The sequence below is a fragment of the Apodemus sylvaticus genome, chromosome 10 (assembly GCF_947179515.1).
Source record: "Apodemus sylvaticus chromosome 10, mApoSyl1.1, whole genome shotgun sequence".
In the NCBI taxonomy this organism is placed as follows: domain Eukaryota; kingdom Metazoa; phylum Chordata; class Mammalia; order Rodentia; family Muridae; genus Apodemus; species Apodemus sylvaticus.
In genome coordinates, this window is record NC_067481.1 from 54,352,774 (window position 1) to 54,366,607 (window position 13,834).

Genomic DNA, 13,834 nt, shown 5'->3' on the forward strand with positions numbered 1-13,834 from the left:
CTTTCACCTCGGCTCAAATGGACTCCCAGGGTCTTGTATAAGCTATTGTGGATGGGACTGATCTCCTGACTTCGTTCGAGGTGTGCTCACGATTCGTGTGCAGAAGACATGCCATTCCTCAGGTGTCAAGTTGGGATCCTCTAACTCTGCTGAGAGCTGTCATCAGACCTAAGGGTTTCAAGATGGAATTTTTGGGGTCTTTTAAATATAGGATCATAATGCCTAAAAAACAGGGACAAGTTGGCTTCATTTCTTATTGTTTCTACCTCTTATATTTATTTCTATCACCATTGTCCCTGCAGAAAGTAATGGGTTTCAGACCTGAGACAAGTGGCTGAAGTATATATTTCACATACCAAAGTGGATCTGGCCTCCAGGTTCTCCCAGCACCCCTCTGTCCCAACCTGTTACAGGGTGTGGCTGGCACACCCTGCCCTCTCTCTATGCTGAACTTTTCAGACCAGAAGCTGAGCTTCCCCTACCCCAGAAGCTTTTCCCTATATAATCCAGACACTTTTGTCTCTCTCCTCTCTCTCCTTTCTCTACATTTTCTCTTTCCCTGCATGCCCGGGCTCTCTCTCTCTCTCTCTCTCTCTCTCTCTCTCTCTCTCTCTCTCTCTCTCTCTCTCTCTCTTACTTTCTCCACCCTCCTCTCTCTGTCTCTTTCCCTGTGGCAACTTCCCTGGCCTCCTTCCTTGGCACCAATGAACCCCCAAGAGCTGCCTCCCAATAAACCTGTCTTTATAGTCTTTAATTTGACCCGATTTGGCTTGAATTGGCAAATTTTGTCACGGAAATAACTTACCAGAAAGGTCAAGTACTATACTGATTAAGCTTGGAGAAAGTGAACTCTCTTGTCTGGCTCCTAATGGAAATGCTTTCAGCTTCTCCATTTAGTACAGTGTTGCCTAGGTTCCTGTTAGGTTTGTTCCCTCTGTTAGATACTTTGTAGCCTTTATCATGAAAGGATGTTATGTCAGGTCCAGAGGAAACTCCAATTTCCCAGACTGCAAAAGGCAATCCAAAGATCCAGAAATGAGCTCCACCTGCACTCCAGGAAGATTTCTAGCAGTTAAAGGCCAGAATTCCTCGGGAACTTGTGGACCTGGTTCCCCTCTACCAAAAGGAGTCATTTCACATATCTCTGGCAGAAGGAACAAATGGCTTCCTGTGGCCTCACCAGCCTATCAAAGCTCACGCTGGCATCACAAGAACCTGTTACATATTCCAAAGTCCTCCTAAGGCCTTCACCACCTGCCCCACCCTCAACCCCTCCAGCTCACAGGCTTCCCTCCCCCAGCTACTCATTTTCCTTATAACCCAGCTAATTCTGCTATGTGTGCTTATGCTCTGCTCTGTTCCTCTCACAGTGTCGTCTCTCTTCTCTGTCCCTGCCAGTCCCCCCCCCTCTCACAGACAGCTCTGGCCATGTCCAGTCTACTTCTTCCTCTCTCTGCTCTGGACCCTTTCAGATACCTCTGGCTGTTTTCTCTCATCTCTCCAATAAAAACCTCCCCCTAAGCCATGCCATGGTGTGGTCATGTCATCTGTTTATACTTGATGAAGTTATCCAAGGCCTTTTCTGCATCTATTGGAGTCGTCACGTGATTATGTTTATTGATTTGAATATGTTGACCCATCCTGTTTTCTTGGAATGAAAACAATCTAATGATGAATGATGTTTTAAATGAGCAAGCATTTAATGTTGGATTAGGTTTGCTAATATCTCATTGAGAATTTTTGTGTCTATTTTTCATCAAGAACATGGTTTTATAATTTCCCTTTTTGTTGTTTTCTGGTCTGGAGAGTAATGGCTTTTCAGTGGGTCTGCATCCAGTCTCTCCCCTTTCCCATCTATAATTGCATTGTGCAGACTTCTTTCACCCATGGGTGACCCCAGGCTCCCTGATTTATGATTGTTCCTTGTTTTCAGACCCACAGAGTAGCTTAATCTCAAATACTATTCCTCCTTCCTCTACAGGGTCTGTGTAGAGCCCTGCATGGGAAGGGGAGTGCTAAAACAGACTTCTCCAAGGTTGACTTGACATACAAAAGTCATGTGACCTGCTCTCAGCAATCCCAACTGGTTATTCACCATCAAGTGGTTGACCACGGAATCATACACATACAACTAACATGATACAGACTAAGCACATTATGTTTCTATATTTCTATATTTAGAAATACGTACACACACACACACTTAAAGTAACAAGCTATAAATTTGAGAGAAGTTGGGGGAGGTACATGGAAAGGTTGGAGGGAGAGAAAGGAAAGGGGGAAATGATGTCATTCTATTTTAATTTCAAAATTTTCTTTAAATAAATTCTTTGCAATAATCCCAATTTTTGCAAAAGTCGCTTATACCAAATCGCCCAACTGACCCTTGGGCCTGTGATAACCTTGCTCTTGCCTTATGGCTATGGTGATGGTGTCTTCTCTTTAAACCAGGGCTGCCTGGCTTGCCTTGTAGAGGATACTTCAGGCTCTCTCCTCCTCCAGGGAGCCATGTAGACTGTTTTCTAGTTCTTGCTTTCCTATTCTTGCTGCTTCCCCAGGCCTTCATCTGGTCTGGGATGTCTTTCATGAGTTCTGGTGTTCTTCCGTTCTCTGTGTCGTAGGTATAGCATCAACCTGTCTCCCTGACTCTCCCAAGGCTGGTGTTACATGGAAGCTGCTTCTCACCTGACCTCTTGGCAAGCCTCCCTCTGACTTGAATTTTTGTCGTTGTTGTTTCATTGTTTTGTTTAGTCTTGAGACAGTCACTCTCTATGTAGCCCAGGCTGTCCTATAACTTACTATGTAAACGAGGCTGGTACCTCAAACTCACAGGGACCCCCCCACCTGCCTCCAGAGTGCTCTCTCTGACTTTTAAATGAGATCATTTGTAACTATAAATTTCTCTCTTTGAACCACTTTCTTTGTTATTTAAGGTTTATTTATTTTATATGTATGAGTACATTGTAGTTGTCTTCAGACACACCAGAAGAGAGCATCAGATCACATTGCAGATGGTTGTGAGCCACCATGTGATTGCTGAGATTTGAATTCCGGACCTTTGGAAGAGCAGTCAGTGCTCTTAACCACTGAGCCATCTCTCCAGCCCGAACCACTTTCATCATATCTTGTGGGTTGTGGTATGTCATATTTTCATTTTTAGTTGATTCTAAGAATTTTTAAATCCCCTTCCTGATCTCCATGAACGTACATGCTCTGTAGTTCCTCTTGGTGATGATTTCCAGTTTCATCCCATGTTGACCAGATAGAAATTATTTCAAATTCCTCATATTTAGTAAGGCTTGCTATATGCCCTAAAACGTGGTCTGCTTTGGAGATTATCGATAGGCTACTGAGAAGTCTGTGTTCTGCAGCTATTGGCTTGACTATTCTATATATGTATGCTAAGTCCCTTTGATCTATAGTATCATTTAACTATAATGCTTCTTTGTTGTTGTTATTGTTGTTGTTGTTGTTGTGGTGGTGGTGGTGGTGGTGGTGATGGTGGTGGTGGTGGTGGTGGTGGTATCTGGATGATGCTTGTTGTTACAATTGGGTTTGGCACCACCCACTGTTGCTGTGACATAAAGTCTAGTGGTTTTTATTTTGTGGGATTGGGTAAGCTCATGTTTGGCACATGTAAGTTTAGAATTGTTATATGCTTTTGTTGGATTGTTCCCTTAGCCAATATAAAGCGGTCTTCTGCTCTTGTAACTGATTTCAAATTCTATTCTGTGAGATATGAGTGTCTGATCACTTTTAAGTTCTGTTTGCTTTAAGTTCTCCTACTCTTTCACTCTAAGTCTTTGCCAATGAAATTTATTTCTTGCATAGAAATACTGTTGGGACATGACATTTGTATATGTATATGTGGTGGGGGTGTTCACTGGGGGATGTGTACATGTGTGCATATGCATAGGTCAAAGATAACCTTGAGTTTCACTCCTCAGGAGTCAGCCAGTTTGCATTTTGAGACAGAGTTTCTCACTAAGATCTGGGGCTAAGTAATGAGGCTATCCTGGCTGACCAGCAAGCCCCAGGGATCCCCTTGTTTAGAGTTTCCCAGAGCTGGTGTCATAACCACTCATCCCTATACCCTGTTTTTTCTTTGGGTGCTGGGGATTGGATGTATGCTTGATGAGATCTAGAATAACCTATGAGCTGAGTCTCTGAGTATGACTGTGGTAGTTGTCTTAATTATATCAGGTAATGTGAGAAGAGCTGCCCACTGTGGGTGGCACCATTCCCCAGGCCTTATGTAAGTAGGAAAGGGAGTTGAGCCGCAGCCAACATTCCATTCAATGCCATCTTCCCTCCCCGCCTCATGGTCTATGTCCTGACCTGTGAGTTAAACCAAACCTTTCCTTCCATAAGTTGCTTTTGTCAGGATATTTTATCATAGCATCAGGAAAGGAACTTAAAGCAATCTTATTTGTCTTCAAGTCCAGATGTTGTCTTCCTCTTGAAGCTTTCCAACACAACTCCAAGACAAGACGGCTCACCACAGAAGCAGTCATAAACCCAGCATGAAAATACAGTAATGGTGAATTGAAAACCACTACTCAACGACATCAGCAGAATAAAGAAGAGTCTATAACACCATGCACACCTAAAAGATATATTAAGACTTTTTATAAATAAAGAAATCATGTAAGAAAAAAAAGGGCTGAATTTTGCCAGGGAGAACATTCTGGATTCAACTTTTTCATGTAGAAGGTGGAACCAACACATTTTATTGAAATATATATTTCTCCACTGAGTAAACTGTTGGCTTTTCCTAGATATTTTCCAGAAGTCACCAGACACATCGTATAGACATTTTCCTTCATGGAAGGTGTGGGAGTTGAATAAGAATGGCTCCCATAGGCTCATATATTTGAGTGCTTTGCCATCAGGGATAGCACTGTTTGAGAAGGATTAGGAGGTGTGGCCTTGCTCGAGGAGTGTGTCACTGGGGGTGGGCTATGAGGTTTTTGTGTCTGTGTTTATCTGTGTCTCTGTATCTCTGTCTCTGTCTCTGTCTCTGTCTCTCTCTCTCTCTCTCTCTCTCCCTACAGATCAAGATGTAGCTCTCAGTTTCTGATCCAATGCCTTCCTCCTTGCATGCCGCCTTGCTTCCCATCATGATAATGGACTGCGCCTCTGAACCTGTAAGCAAGCCTCCAATGAAATGCTTTCTTGTATAAGAATTGCCTTGTTCATGGTATCTCTGCACCACAATAGAACAGTGACTGTCTTAGTTTAGGTTTTATTGCTTTGAAGAGGTACTATGACCATGGCAACTCTTATAAAGGAAAACATCTAAATGGGGCTGGCTTACAGTTTCAGAGATTCAGTCCATTGTCCTTATGGCAGGAAACATGGCACCATGCAGGCAGACATGGTGATGGAGAAGGAACTGAGAGTTCTACATTTTAATCCACAGGCAGCTGAAGGAGATTGTGTGCCACACTTAGCATAGCTTGAGTATAGGAGACCTCAAAGCCCGCTGCCACAGTGACACAGCTCCTCCAACAAGACCACACCCACTCCAACAAGACCAAACCTCCTAATGGGCTGAGTATTCAAACACATGAGACTTTGAGGCCTTTCCTATTCACACCTCAGCAGTGACAAAGACAGGTGTCAATTATGAATTCATTTTAAATTTATTTACAGTTTTCCCGTTTCTCTGTGGTCTCACTGTAGACTAGGCTGGCCTCCAGCTCACAGTCCTGCCTTGGCCACCTTGTCTGCTCACACCTCCCACTTCTTTGTAAGGCTGAGGATGAAACAGGGCCTCATGTTAATTTTGGTAATCTCTATCTTTGAGGTGGGGAGAATCTGGGAGGAGATGGGGAGGAGAAAGAAAATGACTGAAGTATATTGTATAAAAAAATTAATGCAAATAAAAAAATTAGGGCAAAATGTTCATATTATCCTTCCACTGTCAATAGCCATATTCTCTTTGATTATTACCCTTGTAATTCTTTCTTCATATTATCTCTTCATTAATCTTTCCATTCTATAGATCTTTTCAAAACAGCTGTTGGAGTGGGGCACGGTGACACACCTGTAATCTCAGCTGAGGCAGAGAATCATTGTAGCTTGATCATCTTTGGCTACAGAAAAAGACTCTTTAAAAAAAAAAAAAAAGATTTATTTATTTATTTATATGTGAGCACATTGTAGCTGTCTTCAGACACACCAGAAGAGGGTGTCAGATCTCATTACAGATGGTTGTGAGCCACCATGTGGTTGCTGGGATTGGAACTCAGGACCTTCAGAAAAGCAGTCAGTGTTCTTACCCGCTGAGCCATCCCTCCAGCCCCCTAGAGAAAGACTCTTAAGTTCAGGTGTCCTTGTCCATTTTCCTTGGTTTCTGTTATTTCTAAAGTTACTAACATCAGCGCATCGTTGTGTTCTTCACTTCCTAATTTACAAACTGCTTATCAATCTCCTTCTGTCGTATGGAACCTTCCAGTCTTTGCTTTTTGGTGTTTCTTTCCTAGTTACAGTGGGCACTCCCCATCTGCGGATTTTACAGCTGCGGATCCGCCCAACAGCACGCTGAAAATGTCTGGGGAAGAACTTGCACCACAGTGAACATGCTGACCATTTTCATACCATTCTCCGAAATGAAGATAACAGCTATGCATGAGCTCTCGGATTGCGTTAGGTGTTGAGGTCTTAATTAGAGCAACAACTTTAAATAAGTCAGAAGGTGTTGAGTGAGGAGTTTACATGTGAATGCAATGCCATCCCATGTAAAGGACTTCTCTATCTGTCGCCTTCCGTGTCTGAGGGATGATTTGGAAATCATCCAATTGTAAAGAATTTGTAAATTCTTTACAATTCCAAACAGCAATTATTACATCATTGAACGCTGCAGAATCTCTTCCTTCTGAGCACCATTTTGGTGGCTCACGCATTCATTTTCACCAAGTCTAAAACATTGTCTTCTTATTTGAATCTTATAGTTATTTTATTTATTTTTTATAGATTCTTTTACATATGTGTGTGTGTGTGTGTGTGTGTGGTTTTCCTACATATATTTTTTTCTGGTGATCGCAGAGATCAGAAGTGGCTTTAGGTTGCCTGAGGCTGGAGTTACAGATGGTTGTGACCCACCACGTAGGTGCTGGGAATCAAACCCAGGTCCTCTGCCAGAGCAGCAACTGCTCTAAACTCCTGAGCCATCTCCCCAGCCCCTGAAGCTTATATGTTAATTTTAAACTTACTGCCTAATTTTAAAATACATGAACTTTTTCTTCACATCTTTATTGACTCATTTACAATGGTTGACCTATACCTCTACTTTGAACACACAACATTTTTTATTTTAAGTCTTTTAACATTTATCGAGGGCTTCAAGTTCCAGGTGAAATGGAGTAAACATGTCCCACTATTTCTCTCCAATCCGTTATGTCCTGGTTTGCTCCCTGTTGCTGTGATAAAACCCTCTGGCCAAAAGCAACTGGGGAGGAAAGGGTTTGCTTAGCTTGTGGTCACAGTCTGTCACTGAGACCTGAGCAAGAATCCATGGAGGAGCCCCAGTACTGCTTCACTCGGCCTCTGGCTCCTGTCTGTCCAGCTCTCTCGCTCTCTCGCTTGCTTGCTTGCTTGCTTGCTTGCAAGATTCATTTTTTTTTATGTGTATAAATGGTTCACCTGACTGTGTGTATGCCCAACACACATAAGATGTACCCAAGGAGACCAGAAGACGGTATAGCATCCCCTGGAACTGGACTTGAGAATTGTGGGTCACCATGTGGTTGCTGGGAATTGAACCTCTGGAAGAGCAGCCAGTGCTCTTTACCACCAAGCCATCTCCCCAGTCCCTCCGCTACCTTTCTTACTAATAGACCCACCTGTAAGGGGATGGCGCCACTCACAGTACGCAGGCTGAGCCCTCACACATCAATCATCAAGCCAGTCTGACCTGGGATGTTCCTCAACTGATGTTTTCTCTATCCAGGTGATACTAGACTGTGTCAAGCTGCCAATAACCATTCCAGAATAGACTATAACTATAAAACCTGATTGATGTGCACACTTCCATATTGGGAAGAGTCTGAAGACTAAGTGCAAGGGGTTCACTGGAAGAGAACACCATAACTGGAAGTGCCGGTCTGAGCACACGTCTGTCTGCCTCTAGGATATCCCAGCTCGAACGGAACACAGCCTAATGCTGTAGTCTGCACAGATAGGGCTCCAGGGGGCCCATGCGAGCTCTGGTCCAGGGCAGGAGAGGTTCTTCCTGGAGGACACCCTGATCCATGCCTTACACTCCTGTCACTCATGCCCATGTCAATCAATTTGATGCATATGTCTTTCAATATATATTGAGCAACAACAGCAGTTAATTCCAGGATCTCAGAAGTCCAGTCAAGACTAAAGAAAACCTAAAAAAAAATTTTTTAAGTAAAAATGATCACTTTTGGTTTCCTGTGTATGAATGTTTTGTCTGTACAGTGTCTGTACACTGTGTGTGCCAGGTGCCTGTGGGGATGCGAAGAGAGCATCTGATTTCCTAGAAGTGGGGTCACAGACAGTTGTGAGCCGCTGCGTGAATGCTGGGAACTGAGCCCGGGTCTTCTGCAAGAACGCTGCATGCTCTTAAGTGCTGAGCCATCCCTCCAGCCCAAAAACTAACTTTTTTTTTTTTTAAATCTCACATCCCAGCAAAGCTTCGTACAGACCTGGTTGGGCTCCGCCACAATGGAGCCTTGGCTCACAGGGTAAGTAAGGGCTGTGCTCAGACTCCTCCTATCCCTTCACTCTTCCCAGGCACAGTGGGATCTGAGTAGAATTTAACTTTTTTCAGATTTCTTTTTACTGTTTCCAATTATGTGTTCTTGGGGGAGGCCAGAGGCATCAGGGCCACTGGAGCTGGGTGTTTGCAAGCTGCCTAAGACGGAGGCTGGGGAATGATCTCTGGTCCTCATGCCCTTTGGCGCTGGGCCATCTCTCCAATACCAGCATTTTATTAACAGCCAGCATCCATGCCTCCTCAACAGAGGACTGACTGTCCTGCTACACCATCTGGGCACACAGAGAGCAGAAGTTACCTTAGGATTTATGCTCTTGCCAACCACAGCTGCTAACCAAAGGCTAATGGGTGTGGTGCCCTCTGCCTAATTGGAAGTGCTCTGACATGTGGTCTGTGTTCTCATCATTGCTTCCCTGTGTGTGTGGGGGGGGGGGGGGGTTGAGATGAAGCTACAGGATCCCTATTCTCTTCACCACGTGACACTTGGTTTGAAATTGCCTGCAAATGCTTGCTAATGAATCACTTTCTCCAGAATCCTTATCTTACAGTCTGCTTCTTTTGACCTTTCTTGACCTTCCTCCCTTCCTTTACTCTGATTCCCTACCCCTAACTTCCAGTCCACAGAACACACTGTAATGAGTCACTCTCAAAGATCAGCATCCCAGAATCTGTTTCAAAGATAACAGTTCCTCTCCCCCTCCATCTTTTTTCCTTTTCTCCTCACTGAGCCTCAGGATCAAACAAGACATGGATCCAAGGACATGGGTCAGCGTCCTTCACAGCAAGCATTCAAGACCAGAGCTTTATGAGGCTCTGCAGGAGTCTCTCAGGGTGCCCTGAGGGCTCCTCTGCTCTGTGTGATGTGTGAAGGTGGTTCACCTACCTCCTGCCCTGACTGTGGTCCTCTCTGACAGTCTACCTAGATGTCAGTCCTTGGGGATCTGGCTTCCAGGCTCCCAAGTTCTTGTTCTCTGATATCCTTGCCCTGTAAGGCAGTCAAGAGCAGCCCGATTGGCCACTGAGTGGGGCAGGCGACGGCCCAGGCGTTTGCTTTCAGATTTTCCTGTCAAGAAACAGAAATGAGTCTCTTTCCTTATGGCTACCATGAAAACCCCAAAGGCATACCACAGCCTCACCCAAAGTTGCCCATCTTAAGAGGCAGAGCTGCTGGCAACTGCCTATGATCTCAGCACCAAAGAGGCTGAGGCATGAAAACTGTTCCAAGTTCAAAGCCATCGAGGACACATAATGAGGCCCTGCCTCAAAACAAAACAAAAACAAGAAGCCAAAATATTTCTTGTTCCACAGAAGCACCAGCAGACCCTAGCATCTTAACAATATTGTCAACTTGGCTCCCATGAGGCCTTCTGAGAAGAGGCCTGACTTTCTCCATGCAGACAGCCCTCTCTGCATAGGTGTCCTTTGGAACTCCACCATCTAGCTTGGGAAGGTATGAAGAAGCATTTCCCTTTCCCACAGAAAAAAAAAATAGTGACTCAGCTGGGCAGTGATGGCGCATGCCTTTAATCCCAGCACTTGGAAGTCAGAGGCAGGTGGATCTCTGAGTTTGAGGCCAGCCTGGTCTACAGAGTGAGTTCCAGGACAGCCAAGACTACACAGAGAAACCCTGTCTCAGGAAAAAAGCAAAGGGTGACTCCCCCACAACATGTAAGAATTCAATAGAAATTGTCTCCATCAGAAGGCGCTTGCTTTGACCTCTTCCTCGGACAGACCCCTGCTTCTGGCTCCCCTGACTTCAGAACACGTGGTCACTTTATGGAGATCTAACTGAATTTCTGTGAAAAACAGGAAAAGCATTTAGCCTCCTGCTTTGTGTGACCATGTCAGTGTTCTCAGTTCCGTAAGTGAGCCCACAGTCTTACTAGCTATGCTGTATTCTTTTGGGGAAATAGCTTCTCTTGGGAGGCTGACAAAATGAGCCATGGGACTGGAGAAGATATTTGCAGGCTGCAAGCCAACTCGGAATCCGTGTCTAGGACAGATAGAGAATTCTTGGGGTGGCTTGGTGGTTCAGTGCTGGTCAAGCAAGCATGGGAACCTAAGTCTGAGTCCCCAGCCCCAAGTTACAGCCGTGGCTGTGTGTGCCTGTGGGGGGTGGGGGTGGCACACAGAGACAGGTAGATAGATCTCCAAAGTTCCCTGGCTACCCTCTAAACAAAATGGCAAGGGTCAGGTTGAGTAGGAGACCCTGTGTCGAAGCCAAGCAGAGAGTGCTAGGAAAACACTCGGTCTCTTGTTCTGGCCTCCATCTGTGTAACCGACACTCACAGGCAATACACCACAAACACATCCCAATACATACACTCTGTCACACATACACGTACCCCCCCACATACACATAGATACTCATACGCACATGCATATTGACACATGCACACACTCATATACACAAATACGTGCACACACACCTACTTTTAAAAACATTTTTCTGAAAACTCGACAAGAAAAGAAAAAAGGAACCAAAAAGCAGGCTCAAGAGGCATTTTCCTAAAGAAGGTTTGCTAACAAAAAAGGAAGGAGAACGTGGACCAGTGAGGTGACCAGTCAAGGTGCTAGCTTCTGAGCCAAGCCACAGGCGCGCACACACACACACACACACACACACACACAAAGACTAAGCAAATTAAAAGCCACACGTTATTAGCTGTTAGAGCTAATTAAAAACCACAGCAATATACAAGTGCATATTTCAGAACAGTTAAATTAAAAACAATGATAAAATGAATGCAGCCGAGATGCAAGGTGCGGGGATGGTGAGACTACACGGGTATCTAACTCTGAAGGACAAGTGTGGCAGTTTCTCCTGTATACAGAAGTATTGTGACTATGTCACCGAGCAGCTGCTTCCATAAAGCCTGTGACATGCAGGGTTTTGTATTTGACCTGACCGGGACAATGGAGGCCTTGAAGAAAGGACAAATACACAGACATAAAAGCTGGGGTTTGGATGGGCTGTGTACTCTGATGGAGACACACCAGCAGACCAGGAAGTTGGTGTTTTCTTTATATATCTGAGTGGAGGAGGCAGGTGTGTTGTATGCAGCAGAACAAGGAAACGTGGTTAGCTCCCCTCAGGAGGCAGAGACACCAGGGGGTAATCTCAGACTGTGAGCATCCAGGAGGAGGATGCTGTGGTCCACACTTTCTGCTCACCCTGTCAACCATCCCACAAGGATCAAGGGAAGGCTTTGCCATTCCCGTGGGTCTGGAGCACTGGGATGCTCTTGACAACCACACACAGGACTTCATCTACTCCCCACAACGATGGTGTATTTATCACAAAGAAATAAAAATGTGTATTTGCGCAGAACCTTGCACAAGAACATTTATAACACAGCCAACGAGATAGCCCAGCAGGAAAAGACACTTGCTGCCAAGCCGGGTGACTTGAATTCAATCCCCAGAAACCACTCGGCACAAAGAGAGATGTGGTTCCTGCAGTCCTCCTCCAGTCTCCACACGTGCACCATGGCATTCAGGTACCCATATGCGCACACACATTTAGGCAAATGTAATTTTTTTAAGCTTTAAAATATTTGGCCTACATGTTCATCTAGGCATCGTGTGTGTCTATGCATCGTGTGCATGCAGTGCCTACTGAGGCCAGTAGATGGCATCAGATCTTCTGGAACTGGAGTTACAGCTGACTGTGGGCCCTGTGGGTGTTGGGAATCAAATCCAGATCCTCTGTGAGAACAGCCAGTGCTCTTAACCAATGAGTCATTGCTCTAGCTCTGAATTTCTTTTTAAATGTTTGTAATGAATTTATTTGCAACAGTCAAAATGCAAAAACAGCCTCCATGTCTTTCAGTAAGAGAATGGTTAAATACACTAGAATCCTGAAGGAGACTCAGCAATGAAAATGACCACAGACGCATGCAATAACTCAGACAAATCAAGGAGTTACGTTGGGGGAAACTAAGTCAGTCCAGAAGGGTCTTGTATATTCGCATATGGTCTATAGCTTGCTGGAAGTCACAAAATTACCGAAATGAACAGCAAAGTTTAACTAATCATCAGGAGTGAGGAACCAGGCAGGGATGTGAGCCAGGAGAGACGAAGGTGTGGGTAGGAAAAGCCAACAGGAAGGGGCCTGGTGGCAACAGACAAGCTCTGTGTTGTGACTGTGTCAGTGCTGATGTCTCTAGGAAACAGAATAAAGATCACATAGAATCACTAACTTCTTACAAGTGTATGTGAATTTCTATAGTTAAACTGCCTACTCCTTATTTTGGTTTGATTGCTTGTTTGTTTAGGCCTCTCCCTGTATCCCTGGCTGTCCTGAAACTAGCTATGTAGATCAGGCTGACCTCAGATTCACAGAGATCCACCTGCTTCTGCTACCCAAGTGCTGGGACTGAAGACTTGGGCAACTGCCCATCTAAAACTTCTAGTTTTTTGTTTTTTGGGGTTTTTTTTGCAACAAATGCTCTTTTTTAAAAAACAGATTTACTTATTGATTATATTTTTATGTGAGTACTCAGTACACTGTCACTTTCTCAGACACACCAGAGGAGGGTGTCAGATGTTTGTGAGCCACCATGTAGTTGCTGGGAATTGAACTCAGGAACCTCTGCAAGAGCAGTCAGTCTGTGCTCCTAACCACTGAGCCATCTCTCCAGCCCAAACTTCTTTTTTTTGTTGTTGTTTTTTTGGGGGTGTTTGTTTGTTTGTTTGAGACAGAGTTTCTCTGTGTAGCCCTGGTTGTCCTGGAACTCACTCTGTAGACCAGGCTGGCCTCCAACTCAGAAATCCACCTGCCTCTGCCTCCCAAGTGCTGGGATTAAAGACATGCGCCACCTGGAGTAAGTTCCAGGACAGCCAGGGCTATACAGAGAAATCCTGTCTCAAAAAAACAAAATCCAACAAAACAAAACAAAACAAAAGATGCCACTTCACGGCCATTTGCCATGTCTGTGCCTCTTTGGACATTGTTTTTTTTTTTTTTCTACCCTCTCTTCATGACCCTCAAGTCATGTAAATGTCTTTTTTAGGACTTAGCAATTTGTTCACAGCATCTTGTGTGGTTTCTCTGTGTAAGTGAAGAGGAACCTTTGTTTGTGA